The sequence below is a fragment of the Mobula hypostoma genome, chromosome 14 (assembly GCF_963921235.1).
Source record: "Mobula hypostoma chromosome 14, sMobHyp1.1, whole genome shotgun sequence".
NCBI lineage: Eukaryota > Metazoa > Chordata > Chondrichthyes > Myliobatiformes > Myliobatidae > Mobula > Mobula hypostoma.
Genome location: NC_086110.1, coordinates 62,725,878 through 62,750,859, shown reverse-complemented (window position 1 = coordinate 62,750,859; position 24,982 = coordinate 62,725,878). Strand labels below are relative to the sequence as shown.

Genomic DNA, 24,982 nt, shown 5'->3' with positions numbered 1-24,982 from the left:
ATAAAAGAAGTATTTCTTTACCCAGCTCTTTAATATGCAAATATGCAAAGCTTACAGGAGTTGACAGAATGCCATTAATAAAGCAATGTCCTGAGCATGCTGGACTTTACATTCTCAGAAAATACATGATGATAATTTTACCATGCGTAATTTTCAAAGTTAGGACGAGATGCATGCACATGCATTTGAAATGCTGTAATATACACTCATTACTCAAAAGGGCTTAACCAATTTAACATCTCCCCAAAGTGAATATAAAATATGCTCTATGCATGCATTTTGCATGTACAATCTACTGTGGGAGCACATAGGAACATGATATGAATCGTGTCTTTTTGTATTTCAAATGGAGGATATCAAGAAAGAATCTTAAGATGATTATAGAAATAATTAAAGAAGAAATGTGTAGCCTGGGCTATTTTGAAAAGTATATTATCTTAAAAAGGTACATCTTATTTCATCCAGATATTCATGCCCACACATTGCAATCAATTGGATAATGTTGTGATATATATGCATATGTCTCAAATAGGTATTCTTTAAAACATTAAAAATTTTTGCATTCTGTACTTTTCCATCAAATCTCATATATGATGTCTCAAACTCATACCTTGTAAAGAAGGATGACCATCTTATAAAATAAAAAAAGCAAAACCTTGATGCATACTCTGAAATTTGCAAGCTATTATAACTGACCCTGAGTGACCTCAAGATTCAAGACTGTTTAATGTCATTTCCAGTACACAAGTGTAACGGAGGATGAAATTATTGTTACTCCAGATCTGATGCAACACAAAAACAAACATAATAAAATAAAGAACCCAATAATATTAAAAACACAGTAAATATAAATATGTAAGATAGCTTATATACATAGATTGATTGTATTTCCATAAAGTGACATTACGCACAGGAGTGTCCATACAAAAATTATAAAATACTGGCTATCGGGGGTGCAGAGGGCTGGGCGGAAGCACTGATCAGCCTTACTGCTTGGGGAAAGTAACTGTGGTTCTGGCATTGATGCTACGTAGCCTCCTCTCTGATGGGAGAGGGAGAAACAGTCCATGAGCACGGTGGGTGGAATCCTTCATGATGTTACTGCACAGTATGCCTTTGATAGTAGGTAGGTGCCATCATTTAGCAGCAACTGTGTCAACATGCCTTTTAAGAATAGTTGTCTTAAAGGAATATGGCCATTTTGAGAACAAAATATCACACGTTCTGCTCCAAAACATGAGGAAAAAGCATGATAGGAAGTATAAAGAAGGCGTGTGGGCAACTATGAGGATGGGTGTAGAAGAATATGAGTGAGTTCAATGAGAGAAATAATAAAGAAATTGTCGATTTATCATGGAGAACATTCTAATTGGTTGCAGCCGTGCCTGGCATGGAGGTGCCACTGTACAGGATCGGAAAAAGCTGTAGAGGGTTGAAAACTCAGCCAGCTCCATCATGGGAATAATCTTTGCAGCATCAAGGACATCTTCAAAATGTGATGCCTCAAAAAAGACCCCATCACCCAGGTCATGCTCTCTTATAACTACCATGAGAGGAGCCCAAGGGCACACACTCAATGTTTTAGGAACAGTTTCTTCCCTTCCACCATCAGATTTTTCTGAATGGACAATGAACCAACTCATGAACACTATCTCACTATTTCTGCTCTCTTTTTGCCCTACTTTTTTAATTTTTAAAAAAATGAATACTCCTTATTGTAATTTAGAGTATTTCGTATATATTGTACTGTACTCCTGCTGCTGCACAACAAATTTCAAAACATATGTCAGCGATATTAAACATAATTCTGATTGTACAATTGGCAAAAATCAGATTCAAATGAGCAGAGTTATCAAACAAAAAAATTGCACACAAGATGTTAATTTCCTAAACTGTTTTTTGAACAAAATACTCAGATGCAAAAGTACTCAGATCGCCCTTTTCAGGTTTGCCTGTGTGTTAAAATGAACAAAATCTAATTGGATGAAAAACATGGCATTTAACACATGGAATAAAATAATAAAGGAAAGCGATTTTAGTTTCAATATACTTATTTTAAGCCATGCAATGAAAATTATGGATGATCAGACCAATCAATTAAGCATTTAAGGAACACAATATTTCTGCAAGAAAATGATAACATTATATTTGTTGCTAGTGTTCCTTAGCCAAAAAAAAACTTTTATCACAATAAGATAAGCCTGTCTCAGTTTCATTGCTGAGACACAAATTTCTGTCGATGTAGATCCAAAGACAAGAATATATCCAGGTTGTATTCTCCCTAATCTGCAAAGTAGCTTCTACCTCCTCTGCCATTAATACCTATTTAGATTTTGAAAATGTTAATCAAATCACTTTTTAACCTTTATGAATCCCAGCCAATCAAATCTGAATCTGAGGAATCTCTTCTCATTCAGGAATGCTCTCATCATTTCAAGGGCAATAGACACGACTGGGGTATTGTTCTCTACAATGCTCAGTGTATTTTAAGCAAGGCTTTGTATTTCTCCAACCTGAAATATACAGTATGTGCCTAGTCACAATAAATATTTCTTTGTAATTTAATATTCCTATCAAGAATGCTTATTATTGACAAAATTGAAAATGTAATTCTTCAGTCCTGAAGAAAGTCTTGGACTGAAATGTCAGCTGTTTACTCTTTTCCATAGATGCTGCCTGGCCTGCTGAGTTCCTCCAGCATTTTGTGTGCGTTGCTTTGAAAATGTAGTTTTCCATTTGGGGCAGCATGATTAGCACACCACTTTACAGTGTCAGCTGTAAGATTAGGGGTTTATTTTAATGCTGGCTGTAAGGAGTGCATATGATCTCCCTGTGACCTCATGGGTTTCCTCCGGCTGTTCCATTTTTTCCTGTATTCCGGTTCGGATTAGCGAGTTGTGGACATGCAGTGTTAGCGATGGAAGTATGCGGGCTCACAGCACAACCCCTGATGCTTCTATTTGCTGCAACCAGCGCATATCACTGTATGTTTCGCTGTATGGACGACAAATAAAACTAACCTTATTTCTTATACTATTACCCATTTCTTTAAGAACAATGATTAGTTAAGGCTGAACATTCCTCCAGTTTTTGGCTGTTTATCCATTGAGAAGAGTTTAACTGTTCATTAGCTGTAGCAACTCACTGCATAGAAACTGGCTGTGACATTTTCCTGGACAACAACAGTGATAAAATTGATTATTAATTTCATTTTGAGCACGGTTATATTGGGTTGGATCAAGATAGGTTTGGATCCCAACCCAACCTTGCCCCCACTGCACACCTGTACACCTTGGGGGCTCACTGAAGTGCAGTGAGTGCCAGTAAACTAGTTATGAAGCCTCAGGTTGTGAATCCGGCGGCTGCACCTCTGAGGTACTATTTTTGTTTCGACAACGTGATCCTGTCAAAAGCCTCTGAATTATTTCTAAATTCTTCTGATGACATACTAAAACGGTTCCAAATACATTTTAAAGCATTTGTACTTCTCTATAATAACCATCCAAAGGCAATCAATCCCTACCCACATAAGTACTTCAGTTTCATTCTTAAAATACAATTCCAATAATTTTATTTTTATATATATTTACAGCACAAAGGCAAACTACTGCTTAAAGTATTCATAAAAAAGATGTGCAATTTTCACTGCAGGTTGTAACTGAACAAACAACTTTTGAGTTTTTTTATCAGTCTTATTCTTTAATTAGATGATATCAAGTCAAAATGATTAACACATTTGAGGAATCCTTTTCTTATCAAATGTCAAGAAACAGGTTCGATAACCTTACCAGCAAGTCCATGAATGTTCACTAAAACCTATGAATATGTTTCACTGACTATATATTATTTTGTGCAAATTAGTAGAATATAAAAGTGCATTTTTCATTTAATAAAAGGTGTTTTACATTATGCTCCAAAACAACTAAAACTGTTTCTTTATTCCAACATGCTGTAACATAAGAAACATATTTTTTGCTTGGTAGAAGCATCTTGTCGCCTCCACCCCCACTAGTAACATTAAATCCTTTGGCATTGTGTTGTTTGCCTTTTTATGCAGCAGTACATTAATAAATTGTATCAGTTGCTCCTCACAGTGGAACTTGCTTTTAAAATGCACCTCCTTACATTTTGCTTAGAAGAGCTAGGTGGAGTGGGTGAAGGAAAGACTCTGAGGTCCCTGTTTTATTTTCCCACTGATCTTTCATCATACTGCAGCAGTGCTTTGAAGGCTGAATGCGAATGAGTTTCGGTGCATTCCTTTAGGACGTGTCTGTATATTGACCTTCAGCTTACCCTGTTTCCCTTTGAGCCCTCTAAGCATGATCCATTGGTTTCTCAGGCCATTCCACCTTCACCCCATTGATGGATTTCACTGCTACTTAAATTTCAAAGTGTTGATGCATTTCAGCAGTGTCCAGGACTGCTACTAACTTATAGATCTTACAAGGTCACAGTCGAAAAGCTATAGCCTTATCAGGATGTATTACTTTACGTTTTCTATCTATCAAAGGCAATGATTCTATTTTAGTGATATCCATTGAACCCAGATCAGGTCTGACGGCTGTTATCATTGGAAACACAAGCAAAATAACAAGCAACCAGTTAAAAGCAAATTACACTCTGAATTTTGAAACAAAAAAAAATTCTAGAAGTATCCCATCAGAGAAAGGGATTATCTATGATCAGAAACAGAATAAACCTTAGACAACCAACCGATCCCTCTATCGTGCTTATGTACTTTCTTCTGTCACTCAAGATTCATTGTTTTGTCCTTAATTTCTTTCTGATTGAATTCAAACAGCATGAAGTAGTGCATGCAACAATAGGTTCCCAATTATCTAATTATCACCACAAGAATTAAGTAAATCTACCCCTTAGGGATAATTCTGACATCATCTGTTTCAGCCATTAACCTTTACTTCTCCGCTTTCTATCCTTTTATACTGAATAGATGGTCCTAAAAATACGCAGTGGCAGTTTGCTGTAATAATGAAGTCTGTACAGTCTCTACACAGTTGATAAATGTAGCCCCAATACAGAAAACGTCAAGGCTTTCATTAAGAAAACCTTCCCAAGTTCATTGTATTGAACCAGGGCTCCTGCCATCAGGCTGAGGTACGATACATTAAAAAAATCTCACTCACTAAACTGCTCTACGGGCAGATGCTGTTCTTAGCTCTAAATCATAAATGTTTGATAAGGAAAGGCTAAATCCAGACAAGTAAGTGCTCAATCCCTTTCTGTATTAGGCAGATGCGGTCACATAGAAATCAATGTTCTATACTGAATAAACTGCCCAGTCTGGGCTCTTTGAGTTGGAAAGGCTATAAATAAGATCATACGAGGAGTTTGTTGCAGAAAACAATGTGGCCCAGGATGGAATTGCAGGACAGATGAACAAGGCACGGTTCTAGAATGAATCACTTAACTCAAATACTATTTATGATAGCACAGTCTTAAGAATTAACCCTTAGCTCACTGATTTGAGGTTATTATTCAAATCTTAAATGGGATTAAAAAAATTTTTTCAGTGCTCCGAAATTAGTGAAAAATCAACTTTTGTTTGTCTGACTTTGCTTCATGAAGAAATAAGACGTTTTCTACACAGCATTAAAAATGAAGTTACAGCCCAATATCACCACAAATAAATCTAGCTGAAAACACACGAATCAGGAAAGAAAATGTGCGGTTATGGTCAATCTCAAAAGCAATGATGTATGTACTTCGTACATTGCTGTAAATAATGTTATCTACAAGATGGATCAGTGAGAGAAATAAAGGTGAATAATTTCATATTTTATGATTCAAGAAAGGACTGAATGTTATCATATGTGAAAAAAATTATTTTATTCAACTGAATTGCCCACACACTTCGCAAAATAACTGACTCTGAATTGAATATTTGAATAAAATTAAACATAATATTACATTGAATTATCATTGCAAAAATCTCTCTCTTGAAACTGCAGCTTCAAAGAGCAAAGCACCTGTTTTTATTAAATGAATGTAAATCTGCATCTAACATATATTGATAAGGACTCCCATTCCTCATCTTCTCTTGGCTTGAAGGTCATCATAATTACAAGTTGAGATCCTGCTGACAAATGATTTTTATTCCTTTCAGTAGTGCGCTTGGTTGTATAGATTTTTTTAAATTCACGTTTTAATCTGCATTTTGCATACACATTATATTTATGGCAATATTATAGCACACTCAATACCCCTGCACTCCTAATGTATTTGCACATTCCTAACACACCCTTCAACCCACAAAAAAACGTCGCTTCCTTATGTTTCTTTAATTTATCTTAGCATGTATGGATTTTTGTTGCATGTTTGATTAAAGTATAAATTATAAGCACACACCACTTTAAGAACAGGAAAAGCAGAAAATTATGTTTCTATTGCTCGAGTGAGCACAATTCAACACCATAGAAATATATAGGGGGAAGCCTAATTAAAAAAGATCAATGCCTTCCATGGTGACAGAAAGAGTGTCTTGTAATACCTGAAATACTTTTGAATTTTATAACTTCATTGCACATCAATAGACTTGGATAATATGTATACATCATACATTTCAAATAGGTGAAGTGACCTTCCTTCATCCTCACAATAAAATCTTCTGCATAATCCAGTTAATCTCCAATTTTCACTCCCTATTGTTCCCCAATATCCCCCTTAGTCGAAGATCTTCTAACACCAGACCAAGCCGGGTTCAGGCCAGGCCGCTCTTGCTGCGGTCAAGTCCTAAACTTAACCCAGCATATTGAGGATGGCTTTGAAATGTGACAAATTACAGGGGCAGTATTCGTTGACTTAACAGCAGCATACGACACTGTGAATCACAGAGGCCTTCTATTGAAATTATCTAAAATGTTAAAGAACGAAACCACAGTCAAAGTAATAAGAAGCTTCTGAGAAAATCGTAGATTTTATGTAGAAATGAATGGAATTAAGAGTAAGTGGCATCCACAAAAGAACGGACTACCACAGGGATCAGTCCTGGCACCTCTACTATTTAATGTCTACACAAACGACCAACCAACCTTTCCTAACACACACAGGTTTATCTATGCAGACGACCTATGCAAAGCAACACAAGCTAACTCCTTCCAAGAAGTTGAAGTATGACTTACAGCAGTCCTCAAAGCAATGAAGCAGTATTATGAAAAATGGTCTCTGAACCCAAATCCATCAAAAACTCAAGTGTGTGCATTCCACCTGAGGAATCGAGAAGCACTTAGAAACTCAAGATCTTCTGGTGCGGGAAGGAGCTCGAACACCATCCGACTCCAATTTACCCGGGCATGACACTGGATAGGACGCTCTCATTGCCACCCACATCCAAAAACTCTGCGGGAAAGTTGGCTCTTGCAATTCTCTCTTGAAAAAATTAGCAGATACAAAATGGGAAGCTAATGCTCACACACTTAGATCAACTGCCCTAGCACTCCGCTATGCACCTGCAGAATACTGTGCACCTGCATGGGGCAGATCAGCCTATGTGTAGAAAATAGACCTGTTGCTTAACGAAGCCTGCCGAATAATCACAGGCACACTGTGCCCCACACCCACTAACATCTTTACAGACTTGCAGGCATTGCTCCCCCAGAGATCCGAAGACACACTACAACAGAAATTGAAAAAGGTAAACAGAATTCAGATCCACGGCACCCACTACATCATCATGTGCCAGTTTCCAAACGCCTAAAATCGAGGAAAAGCTTTGCTACAGTGGAGGAACTACCGCACGGAACATCCCCCCCAAACATACAGGATTGACCTCTGGCAAAAAACAGAAGCCAGAATCCCACCAAACAATACAGTGCAAGACCCCACAGAAATGTTGCCAGACGGGGCACTGCCTAACAGACGGAAGTGGTGCACTCTCAACAGAGCGAGACCGGGAGTTTGTAGGATGGGAGACAATATGGTGAAGTGGGCTTTAAAGACCAATGAATCCTGTGAGTGTGGCGAAAGGGTGCAGAACATTGAACACGTTCTGCGCAACTGCCCACTCTCACCTGATTTAGCTGACACTGACCTGCTCGACATCAACCAAACAACACTAGAGTGGCTGGCTGTCTGGTGTGACAAGCTATGATGATGATTGTTCCCCAATAAGATTTAGGGAAACTGCGGATATAACCCCACACTTTGTTAGCACATGACCAAATACATTAATAAATACCATGTGATATTAATGCACTATTTGGTTCAAAGGACTTCACAAGACAGCCCTCCATCATTATTCTGACACATGAAACTCTAATACAAGGCACTTTTTATAGTTTTATCATTAACTAAGAATAATTATAAAACTTCCCTTTCATTAAAATGGTTTTCAACTTTAACTCTTTGGAGCAGCATTGTAACATAGCAGAAAGTATTATGCTTTACAGCGCGAGCAATCGGGTTCAATTCCCGCTGATGCCTGTAGGGAGTTTGTATGTTCTCTGCATGACCGCGTAGGTTTCCTCCGGGTGCTCCAGTTGCTTCCCACATTCCAAAGATAAACGGATTAGTAGGTTAATTGGTCACATGTGTGTAATTGAGCGACGTGGACTCGTCCAGCTGAAAGGGCCTTATTACTGTACTGTATCTCTAATTAAATGTAAATGAAGTTGTAAAGAATGTGCAGGTTATTATCACAAATTTAGAAATGATGACATTTCACTTCTGTTAAGTTTTACACAAATCCTCCTATGAGACATAGCTTTCATCCAAATATTTCAAAGAAAACTGGAAAAAACAAATGGCTCGGCCACCGTGATTGTGAAGAATAATTTAATCGGTGATAAGTCTGAAGTTTCAGCATTGTTTATCAACTACATTTGCAAGCAGGCTACTGAATCAGAGTCAGTAATATCCAATATGAGATCCACAATGAAAAAAGACACAGAAATAAATAACGGGGGAGAGTGAGGGGTGAAGCAATGGTTACACTTCTCCCCATTCGCCCAGACTTAATCAACAACAGATTTCATCAAAACAAAGGAAGAAAATGTAAATCAGTTTCATTAATTCTACTTTCGACAACCAGTCCAAGAAACCTAGACATAAATTAATGTACTTTTCATCAGTAAGGCTTCGGCAGGTTAGCAAGAAAGAGAGAAAAAAATGAGCGTTTAAAATGCTTCTCAGATTATATCTGACTGCGAAAGGCTGGGGTTTATGTATGGATTAGTGAAGTGATGGACTCTGAGCAGCTAAAGGCTGATGACTAATTACCTGACAAAACCTCACTCCATTCAGCTTGGTCATTGAAATTAATTTCTTTTTCAGTAACAGCAAGCAAACAGCTTCTAAATTCAATCCAATACTCAAATTAACAAGGAGTCTAACATTATTTCCCAACAATTAGGTTTTTAACAGTGCATAGATTTTTTTTAGTTACTGAGTGTGTTTGAAACATTAAAAATACATCTGCACCTTTACCAGTCACCTCTAAACCACAGCTCCCCATCTTCTCTGTTCATACAGCTGTTAAAACTGGGATGTTTTACAAGATTAGCTTTCAGCAGTACATAAATACGATAAATTCCACTCCAGTTTAAACAATTTACAGTCTCTTACAGCTAACCTAATACATTGTCTGCTGAAGATGTACTTTAAATCTTAACTGAGGATTTTGGTTTTTTCACCTTGCCCTTAATACTGGCATCTGTTTTGTGCAAACACATTTGCCAGCAAAAAAAAAACACTTTGATCAGGATCACTGCTTTGACGCGCAGTTATAAAAAGCAATGTCAGTTCATTATATGTTGAGAATTCCCTTTTCAAGAGAACATAAGTGTTGCTTTACTTCAGGGTTAGTGTCCAAATAGCACTTTAGCCATAGCAGGCAGCACCCAAAACTGCATACACAACTTTTATGGTGGGAATTTAAAATGTCACAAAAGATACTTGCTTACTTTTCAGCACAATGCAGATAGCATTATTGCTATTACTAAGTGAAGTTAATGATAATATTTCATGTAACAATTTCAACGCCAAGAAAGAACACAATGATACCATTCCTCCAGCTCAGGCAACTGCTTTCCATGCACACATCATGATTCCTCCTGCAGGAATGAAAAGTCAAAACCATTAAAACGGTGTCAAGTGCCTATAATGTTCATATTCTATTACAGTCAATGACAATTAACATTGTCATTCAGAAAAGTCAGGTGCAGTATCAGGTAATCTAAATGCGGAAAAAGGAGCAACTTAATACGGTCAATTGCCAATGACTCTTTGATCCAGCGACAGAGAAACTACGATTTTAAATATTCTAAATCTATCACCAGTAAGTGCCTGCTGGGGCAAACAGTTAACATAAAAAGAAACTGAACACCAGAATTTTTTTTAATGAAATTGGTAAAATCATCAAGAATTAGGTAAAGAAAACAAAATGACCAAAACTAAAATAATTTTTTTTTTAAAAATTGCTGGAAAACAGGTCTGATAAAGGATCTCAGACCAAATCATTAATCCTATTTCTCTTTGCACAGATGATATCTGACTTAAGTCTTTCCAGCATTTTCTGTTTTTTTTAAACAAAATAATTGATTGTTCAATAAATCCCAACAATTATTAATGGAATTTTAGTAACCTATCATTAATATCTGGGAAACAAATCATCAAGTGGATAAAAAATCTAAGAGCACTTCTACTCAGTTTGGCAACCAGTATCGTTTATTTATATTATTTAGAGACACAGCACGGTTACAAGCTCTTCCTGGCCCAATAGGCATGTGCTGCCCAATTACATCCATGTGAACAATTCATCTACTAACGCATACATCCTTGAGATGTGGGAGGAAAGTGGAAAACTCAAAGGAACATAAGCAATCGTGGGGAGAACATATAAACTTCTTGCAGACAGCGGAGGAAACTTAACCCGGGTCACTGGCGTTGTTAAGCGTTACACTACCCACTATCATGCACTACATGCCGTCCAAGCCACACATGCTCTGGGTGAGGCTGAAACTCACTGCCTCAGTATCTCTCCACAGGGTACTACTATTTAAGTACTGTGAGCAAACCAACTGTGCCTCAACTGTTGCACAGGTATAAAAATTGTCATCATTTGAAACAAAGTAGAATGTTTTTTTAAGGTATTTCAGTGCCAACAAATGACTTTTAAAGGATAATCACTGTTGTTTTTCAGGCCAATAGAACAGCAATATTACATATGTCAAGATTCTCCAAACAATTTGCAAGGTAACTGCGTAAATCATCTGGTTTGATGGTATTGACTGGTTGCCAGTGGACCTTTAAGTTCACTGGAGATGGAAACATGGGCCTTCATTATTAAGAACTCATGTTCTTAATATTATTTATTTATTTATTTTACTTCTTTCCCCCAGAGTTTTTCTTCTTTTGCTCATTGGTTGTTTGTCAGTCTTTGTGTGTAGTTTCTCATTGTTTCTTCTGTATTTCTTTGTTCTACTGTGAATGCCTACAAAAAATGAATTTCAGAGACATATACGTACTTTGATTAGAAAAAAGTTCCTTTGAACAATTTATTGAAGTTGACATTTTAGATAGAACAGGAGTTACTCCGTATTCACATCTACAGTGGGACTTGCATCAACAACCTCACGGGTCTTCACACTTACACTATCATCAGTTTCCAGTGGGTCACCTGGTCTATTTACTTCGGCATTTCTGCATAATACCTTGCTGGTTTAGGTAATTTTACATTTTTAGACAACAAGGGAGTTTGATTAAAAAAAAAGTGCATTAAATAAAAACAGATTCAAATTGGAAATTCTAGTGTTTTCACAGGTAGGGAAAAAAATAAATGCATTCCATTGTTTCACAGTTGCCTGCATGTGGAATTCCTCATCCAATGAGTTAAAAATCACAGAATAATAATTTTGGCTTTGTATGAATCCATCTAAACACAGGAGACATTATCGAAAATGATAGCCATGTAGCATTAATACTGCATCACAAAACCTGAAAGACAAGACTGTGTGCAAAATAAAGACACTCTTTGGCATCCCTCTACTAGAAATGACTGATACTTTGAATTTCTGCCAAGTAAAGAAAATCAGTAACCCATTACGTTATTCTGTTTATATGGAAACAGCCAAAAATAGGCAAGTGCATCAGCTATTAAAGTTATTGCCCTGTGAGAGATGAATTTAAATGTGTTACAGCTTTAATGTAATCAGAGACAAGTCTGAAGATGATACAACACTGAAGTTCGCCTAGCGCAAACATGCTGCCTCTCATTAAGTACTTCAGTCCACGTTGAAACAGAAGAATTGAAGTTCTTTATAGATCATGGTCTCCATGCAAAATTATTGCTCTTAAGAATTTAAACAGTTACAATAAATTTTTCATTGCAAAATGTAAAATTTGACAAAGCACAAAGAGATTGTTGGAATACTCTAATTATCCCCATTAGAATATAGCAGCTCAATTTCAATCCCTTTTAGCTTTCTCTTTCTTCTCCTTCTTCTCTTCCCATTATTGTTCTTGAGCTTGCCTTGCTTACTTTCACCCCTTGCCAGCATTCACTGATTAACCTAGGCCTTCACGCCACTTCAGAGAATGCCTTCAAATACATGATCTAAACAAGGCACTTGAGGACACAGTGCCAAATTTCCTGCTATTTATTAAAAAAAAGGCTTCATTACTTATACCAAGACAGAAACATTTAAACAGCCCAGAAGTTTTAATGCATCATCTTAATGAGTAAATGTTAAGAGGAATTAATTTAAAAAAACTGCTCTCCTGAAGGCTTAGAGCCAACAAAAATATTGGTGAAGTTCAATGTTCAAGAGAAGGAAATTGGTGAATGGCCCAATGTTTCATAGAACATAATAGCACAGTCCATGTCCTTCGGCCCACAATGTCGTGCCAATCTTTCAGCTTATTCTAAGATCAATCTAATCCTTCCCTTCTACATGACCCTCCACTTTTCTATCATCCATATGCCTATCTAAGAATTTCTTAAATATCTCTAAAGTTTCTGTCTCTACCTCCACTCTGGCAGGGTCTTCCACACATCCAACATTCTTTGTGTAAATAACTTACCTCTTAATGTTCCTCCGGGCACCTTAAAATTATAGCCCCTTGTGTTATTTATTTCCACCCCAGGAAAAATGTCTCTGGATGTCCAACCTTATCTATGCCTCTAACATCTTGTTCATCTCTATCAAGTCACCTCTCATCCTCCTTTTGCTCTGAAGAAAGAAGACCTAGCTCACAGGTGTTTTCTCAACACAAAACAGTGGAGGTAGTGGAGGAAGCCATGTTCCATTATTCGCACAGGGTGTAAGCAATGATCACCACTAAAGGGTTAAATTACACTGCATTGATCATTGCTGTATAAAACAATCTTAACTCAGCCCCATTTTCTATGTGAGATGTGCAGCTGTCACTTAAGCACTTAAACTGTGCATTTTAGCTTCTTCTTTACCGTTTCCTTTATCCCAGACAACTTACTCTCCTACACAAAATATATAAGATCATAAATGAACTTTAATTTTCTCTCCTGCACTCAAGATTCACCATCAGTAATAGTATTTAATTTTTGCAGATTTGCTAATTATGCAGACCTGAGGTATTTTAGGAAGACCTAATAGTCAATCATAGAACACAGAACAGAGGAAGAAAGTGTAGGAATAGGTGATGTCTGTGCCAGTCATCATATCTATTGAAACTAATTCCATCTGCATACACGTGGTCTGTATCCCTCCATTAGTGGCTGCTCATGTGCCTCTTAAATACTGCTATCAATTTTGTTTCTGCCACCACCTTTGGCAATCACTCTCTCTGTAAAAAACAAACATCTCACCTCAATTTCAATGTTTAAGAGAAGTTTGGATAGGCACATGGATGGTAGGGATATGGAGGGCTATGGTCCCGGTGTAGGTCGATGGGAGTAGGCAGTTTTAATATGTGGCATGGACTAGATGAGCCGAAGGGCCTGTTTCGATGCTGTACTTTCCTATGACTATGACATCTCCTTTAAACTTCCCCTTCACAGTAAAGCTATACCCTTGGGTATGTGACATTTCTATCCTAGCAAAAGGCTCTATCTACCCAGTCTTTGCCTCTCATAATTTTATGTACTTTTGTCAGATTGACCCACAGCTTCCGATGATTCAGAGAAAACAATCCGAGTTTGTTCCACCTCTTGTTGAAGCTAATTCTTTCTAATCCAAGCAAAATCCTGATGAACCTCTTCTAACCCTCTTCAAAGCTTCTGCATCTTCCCTGTAATATGGCAACTAGGAGAGTGCGCAAATGTGGCCCAACCAAATCTCTACTACCCTATCCACATGTGTTGCTACTATTGCTTTGTACAGCAATACTGCTAATGGTCCTGCCATTTATGGTGTATTTTCCGCTTATATTTGACCCTTCAAGTGCAATATCTCATACTTATGTCCAGATTAACCTTGATCTGTTGTTTTTCCAATTCATCTGCATTCTGCTGAATTCCTTGACAACATCCACAATTTTGCCAATTTTTATGTTGCCTGCAAACTTACTGTTCAGTCTACCAACATGTTCATTCAAATCATATATAACAAATATAGGTTCTGCAGAGATTCAGCACTGATCCCTAGAGAATATTACTGGTTACAGACCTCCAGTCAGAGTAACAACCCTTCATCATTCCCCACTTTCTCCTCCATGTAGACAACATCCACTGCCCTACCCCCATCAATCATCTTCATCATCTTCTCAAAAAAACCTTGGTCAGAATTGTAAGATATCACGGCGCCTGCACAAAACCAGGCCAACTATCCCTAATAAGTCATGCCTTTGCAAATGTGAGTAAAACCCATCAGTGAGAATCTTCTCCCAGTGATTTCCCTACTGCTGATGTAAGGCTCACCAGCCTATAACTTGCTGTATCATCCTTATTGTCCTTCTTAAAAGAACAACTGTAATAGGCTACAAAAGGTTTTACTTAATAAATCATCTTTCTTTTGATATTTACTCATTTCAGCAGATTCTATCTCTTGTGCACATTGCTGACCGCAGCTAGAGGACAGTGAAGATGCAACTATTGTCTTATTGTCTGTACACTGGAGCAGGAGGAGTGAACAGGTCTCTGAAGGTTATATTGCTGATCACTGTAAGAAGGTGATCGTTGATGAGATGTGGCTTTGCCTTAATATCCTTCACCTCCCCATTACAAAAGCTGAGTAATTATATGGTCTTCAGCCAGATACAAGAGGCCTTTGGAAGAAATAGTATTGGAAAAAAAACAAGTAGAAATCAGACTGTATCAAAAAGAAGATAAAATCCAAAAGTAAAAGGGAGTAATAAGCTACCAAACATAATCCGGTCAAATTTATGGATGTTTTAGTTTTCTAAAAGTACCAGTGCTCTGCAGAAATTAATCAAATAATCATGTTACAGTACATATGTTATTCTTTGTAACAAAAAAGAGGTTGATAATTTTCCACCATAACATTTTGGGAGGGTGTGCTGTAATGCTAAGGGCAATGGCTTCATAGGTTACACCAGTCCTCAACTGAGACTTCCAGAGCATGCTCATAGAACTAAATGTGTGGAGGTGAGCCAAGATTGTCTCAAGTGCAAGTAAATTAAACGTGGATTTCCTCTCTCCAAGTCATTCTTCATGTTATTCGAAATCAGCCTGTTCTCAGCTTGACCTCTCGAGTCTTACTTCTGCAGTCATTCCTGAAGCGTTACATATATATCTTTGTGACGTTGCTTTAAACAGTTATGATAGAACTAACTACTTTCACCATATTTAAATTTTTTTCTTTATTCTAGTAATTGCTCTCATGAAAAGCATTGTTTTAACTTTGTCTTTCTGGCACTGATCCTCAACATGTGTCCTTTTGTCATCCATACCAGCTTTGGTGTCCACAATTTTAATTCTTCATAATGGTTCCAGAACTGGTAAGTCTATCTTACTGTGTGCAGTGCCTACAATTGTGACAGTGGAAAGGGAATAGCTCCAGAAATAAAAATCTGATTTATATAATTGTACCAGAGTCACTTTTTATTTTCATAATCAGTTTTTTTGCAACATTCAATGGATTTTGAAGCAGGATATTTGGTTATTAATCTTTTTGGAGGAACAGGCTTTGATTGACATTCTGTGAAATGATTAATTTAATACGATGAAATCCATCTATCCTTTATATGGAAAAGTGGCCTGGTGTACACAAAGGTTATGACAAGCGCACTGTTCTAAAAACCTTCTTATCACGGGGTGGGGAGGTAGATAATATTAAAAATTAATTGTAGTTAACTGGGTTGTAGTTATATGTCTGGTTTTCTCACCAACTACCATTGATCAGTCTTATACAATGCCATCAAACAGCAGCAGATAACACCCTGTTGTAGGTGATACTTTACACTAGGAATGCAAATGTTTGTGGTAATCTAAAGAGATTAGTTTTATTATCTGTCACATGTACGTTGAAATACAGTGAAATGCATTGTGCTGTTTCAACAACCGACACAGTTTGAGGATTGTGTTGGGGGCAGCTCACAAGTGTCACCACACTTCCAGTGCCAACATGGTATGATACAACTCACAAACTCTAACCTGTACAGCTTTAGAATGTGGGAGTAAACCAGAGGACCAGGAGGAAACCCACACGGTCATGGGGAGAATTGCACACAGCAGCCCGAATCAAACCCCGACTGGTGATCACTGGCACTGTAAAGCAATGGAGCTGCCCCTAATCTAATCTTAGTCTCACAATCAGAGGCTAGAACATAACTAATGCATAATGCCTCTCAGAATCCCATTTACTCAATTTCACTTTCCCTGCAATTAATAAAATTAAAATCATTTAATCTTTCTACACATTTTTGTTCTATTCTCTGTCATTAACCTCATATTTCTTTTCTCATTTTACGACACTCCTTCATATTTTTTGTTTTTCCATCAATGTTACTTGACTCCTTTGAATTATTTGTTTTATTCCATCTTTCAACCTATCACAATGTTCCTCATTCATTCTTCAAAATTCAAACACAACACTTGACCAATGATGGAAATGTTTGGAAATGAAAGCACAACAAAGATCAATTAAGCATTAATTGTAGAAAAAAAGCAAGTTAGGCAGGGTGTGCGGACTGAGTTGACAAAAAGTGCTGTTCTTGAAATGTCTACTGCTTCCCTCTCCTGAAATACTGTCTGAGCTGCTGAGAACTGAATTTGCCTTTGCTTCAGGATTCCACATTCTGCAAGACTAAACTAGTATTATTTACAAGCGTTTAAAACAACTGTTCAAAAGGCAATGTATTTTATTTACATTCCCCACTATTGCATAGTCTGGAACATCTGCGCACTCTTTTGTCTTCATTCAGAGGAGTCATTAGAAAAGATCATTTGTACATCTGCCTCATTTATTCCCAGTTTTATGATCTAAACATATCAACTTGAAAGCAACAGTGAGACATTCCTTTCAGAATCCAACAAACATAATGTCACAAAATTCCACGACAACAAGATAGTGAAAAAGAAGCACTGTCAAAGGCCTGAAGACTTCTAACTTGTCAATGAAGTGAATCTCCTTGGAGACAGCCAACCAAAAACAAAAAAACATTTGGCACATGGTTTACTATTCTGCAAATTATCAATGCTGTTGCAGAGGCACACAGTGCTCAGCAAAGGGTTCAGAATCATAATCAGATTTAATATCACTGACATATCATGAAATCTGTTGTTTTGCAGCAGTAATGCAGCTCAAGACATAAAATATACTATAAGATACAAAAATTAAATAGAGCAAATGACAAATAACAAGGTAGTGTTCATGGACAGTTCAAAAATTTGATGGCAGAGGAGGAAAAGGATATTTGGTAAAACAAAAATTGTAGGTCATCAGACTTCACCTTCTCCCCGACGGTAGTACTGAGAAGAGTCCATGTCCAAGATGTTGAGGGACCTTACTGATGTTGCCGTCTTCTTGAAGCACAACTAAACGATAGTATTTTGTAGCTTTACTGCATATTTTGCGAACTCAAACCAATGTAAGGTGGTTCTCTGGAGAGTGTCTCGCAATTGGAGGTTCAGATGAGGTCAGTAATCCTTGAAGCAAAACTTCGAAGCACAAAGTTCTCTCATACTAAACAGGATTCACAAGAGTCCAGGATATCCTCAGCATTTGGTTGATTGACACTTAAGTACAAGGTTAACCACCGAAGCAATATTAATAAAATCAAATAATTTTGCCATTTCTAAAAGATCTAGGCTGAAAGTATCTTTTTAATAGAGTTTTAAGAAATGCAGACAGCAACGCAATCCTTGAGAATTAGAAGCCCTATGTTCTGCTTGTATTCAAAAGCCTCATGCACGTTTTGATACTACTGTATACCTATGGATATTTTAAGAATGCTGCTGAGAGACAAAAGAATGATACTGAAGCATCTGTTCTCTCTGGAACCAACGTTCTAAAGATAGAGAAATGTAATTATTGAATCACTACACTATATTCAAAGCAATTCTCATAAATATCGTTACAAAATAAAAATAATGAACAAAATACAAAGGAAATAATTTATCCTCCCTTCATTTCTTCTTAAAAATAAAGAAAAGTTCAATAAGCTCCATTTGAATCTGCTCAAATCTGTCAAGGGGATATTAGAACTGAATAGTATTATTAAAATTCCAGCTCTCACAGCATGAGCATGAAAACTTTATTCAAAACTCACGGGGTTAGAAATTCATCCTCTGTTGTATCTGTTAAAGGCACAAAGTAGTAGCGGTGGGTTATGTATGCTGAACTTTGCCCTTGTTGAATTCAGTGAAATTAAATTTCAGAATAGGAGTTCAGGATACATGAACAACTACACAGTACTTTTAATATATGTAACTTTGGATAAATATCTGCACTACTTCCAGGATTTCTGAATTTGCAACACAAGTTTGAATATATGAACAGATATTTTGAAGTTCTTCTGTGTATCCCTCAAATACAACACCACATCTCCCAGTTACATATTTGTTTTAAGATTGAGCTTACAACCACTACCATTCCAAACAGAAGAGATTCTGCTGGAAATTCAGAATAACACACACAAAATGCTGGAGGAATTCAACAGGTCAAGCAGCATCTATGAAACAGTGACTGTTTATTCATTTCCATACATGATGCCTGACCTGCTGAGCAACATCCCCTCTAATTTGTAATGACTAGTGTGTGCAAAAATATTGTGCTGAGCAATTTTTTGCCTGTGACAACATGTGCGCACTGAATTTTTAAGAGGAAGTAAACCTGATGTCATTCCGCTTTAAATGAACTAGCAGTTCTTTTGCGCTTCACGACCTTTGCTTCTTTGGAATTCAACACAGTGAATCAATAATTTTTTCAATAAAAACAGCATAAATAAGACAGTTCTAAAGTCTACAGACAAATCATCGCAAACTCCATGTTGGGAACACCATCTGCATCAGAAATCGGAAAAGGAAATGTGATTGCGTAGAATCGTGAAATATACATAATATGCCTACAAGGTAACTTTTGTGCACAGGTCAAATTCCTTTGTGTGCTAATATGAAAAGATGTACACACACACACACACTCTAGAGGGAACACTGTTACTGAGTTCCACCAGCATTTGGTATTACTACGATTCCAATGTGCAACCAGAAGTAAGCGCACAGAGATTTAGGTGATTCTTTGCCTTAAAATAAACATTGTGAATGCAAGATAAAGCAATCAAATGAAACAACAGAGGACACCTTGAAATAAAGAAGACCTTGTCATACACCAGAAGTGAGCTATGCTGAATAAGCACTCCTGTACATAGATTGCAATCATACATGCAAAGAGTTTAGATATATGCCTTCTACTAAATGAAGGTCATTTGTTCAAGTGATTCATGGAAGAGAATATTTTTTCAACAGAAGCACAGTTACATAAACTCCTCTACCCTGAATTTAAATAATTCTGCAACTGCTTATTGTTAATCCCATAACCATGCACTAAGATTCACACCCCTTCACCATCACATGACACGAATGCCACATGATATAACTGCTATCTCGGTGGTGGATTAAGCTTGAACACTTTGGAAGGAACGCATTCATCTGCTAAAATTTCATGGGAATAAACAATGCACAAAACAAGACTTACTGAATGAATTGTATGAAATTAAATATGTGGAAATAAAACATTTAAAATTACTATTTGATGAAAACTGAGAAGCTGCTTTGGTTTTTTTAAAATGTTACATAAAATGCAAGATTCAAAATAGTTCAAGCTTATTTATTACGTGTATATCGAAACCTACAGTGAAATATGCTGTTTGTGCCAATGCTGTTTGGCAAGTGTTGCCAAACATTCCAGCGCCAACATAGCATGCCCCCAATGTTAAGAAGAACAACACAGGTTAAAGCTTGATCAGTTAGAATCTTTTCTAAATCATTTTTCATAATTGAAAGTTTAAGACTTAAAAACTGCTGGTGCTCCGTAACTTCCGCCACCTCCAACGGGATCCCACCACTAAGCACATCTTTCCCTCCCCCCCTCTCTCTGCATTCCGCAGGGATTGCTCCCTACACAACTCCCTTGTCCATTCGTCCCCCCCATCCCTCCCCACTGATCTCCCTCCTGGCACTTATCCGTGTAAGCGGAACAAGTGCTACACATGCCCTTACACTTCCTCCCTTACCACCATTCAGGGTCCCAAACAGTCCTTCCAGGTGAGGCATCACTTCACCTGTGAGTCGACTGGGGTGATATACTGCGTCCGGTGCTCCTGATGTGGCCTTTTATATATTGGTGAGACCCGACGCAGACTGGGAGACCGCTTTGCTGAACATCTACGCTCTGTCCGCCAGAGAAAGCAGGATCTCCCAGTGGCCACACATTTTAATTCCACATCCCATTCCCATTCTGACATGTCTATCCACGGCCTCCTCTACTGTAAAGATGAAGCCACACTCAGGTTGGAGGAACAACACCTTATATTCCGTCTGGGTAGCCTCCAACCTGATGGCATGAACATCGACTTCTCTAACTTCCGCTAAGGCCCCACCTCCCCCTCGTACCCCATCTGTTACTCATTTTTATGCACACATTCTTTCTCTCACTCTCCTTTTTCTCCCTCTGTCCCTCTGAGTATACCTCTTGCTCATCCTCTGGGTCACCCCCGCCCCCCCTTGTCTTTCTTCCCGGACCTCCTGTCCCATGATCCTCTCGTATCCCCTTTTGCCTATCACCTGTCCAGCTCTCGGCTCTATCCCTCCCCCTCCTGTCTTCTCCTATCATTTTGCATCTCCCCCTCCCCCTCCAGCTTTCAAATCCCTTACTCACTCTTCCTTCAGTTAGTCCTGACGAAGGGTCTCGGCCTGAAACGTCGACTGCGCCTCTTCCTATAGATGCTGCTTGGCCTGCTGCGTTCACCAGCAACTTTGATGTATGTTGCTTGAATTTCCAGCATCTGCAGAATTCCTGTTGTTTGGTGGTGTCACTGTTTGCACAAAACCCCTGGATCTATGCTTCACAGCTAATCTAAAGCAATCCCTTCCCTGCGAATTCATAAGTTCATTAATCAAAGGTTTTGGTGTGCACTAATTCAAGAAAATATATTTTATTAAGCTATTATTTTAAACTTATGAAAAAAAAACATAATTTACACATGGATCAAAATAAACCCACTATGTCAAACATTTGAAGGATTTGGTGCTCCTTGGGAACTTTCCCATCACATTACACTGAAAACAGTTGGCACTATAGTTATACAATTCCTTGCAGCATACCGTCCACCACAATCACACAGATCTGCTGACAGAGAGAAACAATACAATGCACCACTGCAAGGTAGACTTCTGAGGGTTAAACTCACAACTGTGAGGTGCCTTATTCCCTCAATGTATTTAAGATGTTCTCAATATACTATGTTCCATTGTGAAGACTTTTTTTTCCATAAATTGTTCTTTCACAAGGACAGAATCTTGTCCCAGCATGTGAAACAAAAATTAACTAGCACAATGTGTTATTACTGTGAGCTGAAGATGATTTTCCACAGTTCATCTCCTTCACAAAGCTGTGCATTGGGCTGTGGAAGTGCTGCATTACATTCACATAAGAATAATTCGTTTGTCTCCAACAAGTGGGCTATTGATTTTGCTTTCCCTTCTTTTCCTACAAACTGAACCAGGGCCTTACAGACAAGAACAATACAGGAACTATTAAAAGCAAGAGAATACCATGAAGAAGATCTCTCTCTCTCTTGCATCAATAATATGAGTGACCTCATGCCAGTGTTGTCCTATTTGTGTATTCACACAGCCATGGAGCATTTAATGTGATGAAACTTTTACAACTACACTGCAGTTGATCTTTCAGGATTGAATGGAGATTAAGTCTGGAGCCAGTGACATCCTATCTTTGTGTAGTTGTTCCTGAAACAGACTGGTATTTCATTCCACATTACAGAAAGAAAAAAAAATTGTCAGCAGCACTTCGCAATTGTATCTTGTGCGTGACAAGAATGTTAATCTTGGGGCTGGGATACAGCAGGTCGTTCTCTCCACTACTTTTATTTCTTAGCATTTATAACCCTTCAGAAGCTCTTCTGTTTTTTATAGTGTAATGAAAGAGTGCCATGTATCCTCAATAAATCTTCCCCATAAGTTAGAATTGTTTTCCCTCCATGACAGCATTTACAGCTTGGTTTACTATCCCATTATCAGCTTAATTTGTCTTGTTTTTTTTTAACTGAAACGTAATATGCAAAAATAACAGTAGACTGGGCAATTATCATCTGTCCTAAAAACATCTCATTAGTAAATAGATGTGTACACTTAAGTGTAAAATCTGAAGGTCTATTTAAAAATCATTTCATTCACTGTTTTATTTTCTTATTTTTAATCAGTTTCCATATTTAAAGAAAAGCATTTAGTGCACATTTTTTTTCTCTGTCTCATCTGTAATTCAATTGAGGTAGCCTAAACCTCACTTTGTTGTGCATCCATTATAAATTCAATGTGTTTTTGTCATACTACAATCACTGCCACATCTTAGCAAACTAATGATTAAGCACAGCATCCATTATTGCTTGATTAAATACAACCAGTTTCATGCAAGTGAAAAATTGGGATTCGGCAGCTAGTCGATGAAAGTAACTGATGGTGAACTTGAAACTAATTTGTTCTTGAAACAGCTGGTGTCTTCCATCTTCTTTTTGGAAATTGGAGGAGTTGCTGAGAAGCAATCAGCTCAAATTAGTATATGACAACTTGGAATAAGTGTTTGTGGAGAATTGGGCATGTCTACTTTAATACTTACAGCAAGGCAACTTCAAGCCTGCCCCATCCATAAATAGTCAAGCAGATCATCTTGAGTCTAAATGCAAGCAAGATATTTGTAAATTTAAATCTGAAACAAAGTAATGAGCAGCATCTATCCTTTGATGAGAAATATCATTCACAGAACATCAATGCAGCAAGATTAACACATACAAAACACAGAAGGAATCCAGCAGGTCAGGCAAACAGTCGACGTTTCGGGCCGAGACCATCCAGTTACTCTGGATTTCAAGCATCCACAGAGTCTCTTGTGTTTGCAGCTGCCTGTTATGTACTTTGATTTTCAATGTTACAAACCATTGTTAAGAGAGGTATAACCTTGGCATCACATTGCAGAACCTCTTAACAAATGATGCTTCACAGATTCAGATTCATTTATTTATCAAAAGCACATCAAAACATACAGTGAATCACAGAGTTTGCGTGAACAAGCAGCACAACCTAATGACCTGCTGGGGGCACCCCACAAGTGTTGCCACACATTCCGGCACCAGCATAGAGTGACCACATTGCACAGCAGAACAGCTCCGTGCACAATCAAGCAGAACACAAACAAGAAAATGACGACAGCAAAACCCAGATCAGCTGTTAAAGCTTTGGGTCTAGTGTAAAGCAGGCACTTAAATCTACTTGCATCAGTAAATGTGATCACTTCTCAGAATCAGATTTCTTCTTGCTAACATATGTCATGAAAATTGTTGTTTTGCGGCTGCAGTAAATATATAACCATATAACAATTACAGCACGGAAACAGGCCGTCTCGGTCCTTCTAGTCCCTGCCGAACTCTTACTCTCACCTAGTCCCACCGACCTGCACTCAGCCCATAACCCTCCATTCCTTTCCTGTCCATATATCTATCCAATTTAACTTTAAATGACAACATCGAACCTGCCTCAACCACTTCCGCTGGAAGCTCGTTCCACACAGCTACCACTCTCCGAGTAAAGAAGTTCCCCCTCATGTCACCCCTAAACTTTTGCCCTTTAACTCTCAACTCATGTCCTCTTGTTTGAATCTCCCCCACTCTCAATGGAAAAAGCCTATCCACGTCAACTCCATCTATCCCCCTCATAATATTAAATACCTCTATCAAGTCCCCCCTCAACCTTCTATGCTCCAAAGAATAAAGACCTAACTTGTTCAACCTTTCTCTGTTATTATAATAAATTATAAAAAGAGATACTGTATAAAAAGATATAAACTTTATGTAGTGCAAAAGGAGAGCAAAAATAGTGAGGTAGTGTTCATGGATTAGTTGTCTGTTCAGAGATCTGATGGCAGAGGGGAAGAAGCTGCTCCTAAAACACTGAGTGTGAGTCCTCGGGCTCCTGTGCCTCCTCCTGATGGTAGTAATGAGAAGAGGACATGTGGGAATCCTTAACAATGAGTACGAGAGACTTCTCTGTGGAAGTAAATGAATCCATATACATGGAAGAAAACGACCAATGTTTTTTTTCTTGCAATGCTCCACTAGATGAAGTTGAAATTTGCCGCAGTGCAATTCACTTGCACATAGTTATCTCCCAACATCACAGCCTTGTTCCAGTAACTACTTTGAGCACTCAAAACTTATCCTTTTTCTCATTTAAAATTTTATTATATTTAAAATCTGTCTCAATAATAGAATTATGGAAGGTCACAAAACACTACTGACAACCAAATTAGAACTGTAATAATACATTAATTTTAATTGAACACAAAATCATTCTGAAGTACTC

The 24,982-nt window shown here is 37.8% G+C and overlaps 1 protein-coding gene and 1 long non-coding RNA gene across 7 annotated transcripts in view; both read right to left on the bottom strand.

Annotated features, from left to right (window-relative positions):
- Positions 1-24,982, bottom strand: part of wwox (WW domain containing oxidoreductase) — a 1,184,285-nt gene that overhangs the window by 574,084 nt on the left and 585,219 nt on the right. The gene's annotated exons all lie outside the window — the stretch shown is intronic.
- LOC134356329 (uncharacterized) overlaps positions 23,275-24,982 on the bottom strand; it is a 92,119-nt gene continuing 90,411 nt past the window's right edge. The window contains exon 3 of the long non-coding RNA XR_010020334.1: positions 23,275-23,300. This is a non-coding gene — a long non-coding RNA (uncharacterized LOC134356329). The remainder of the gene's footprint in view (positions 23,301-24,982) is intronic.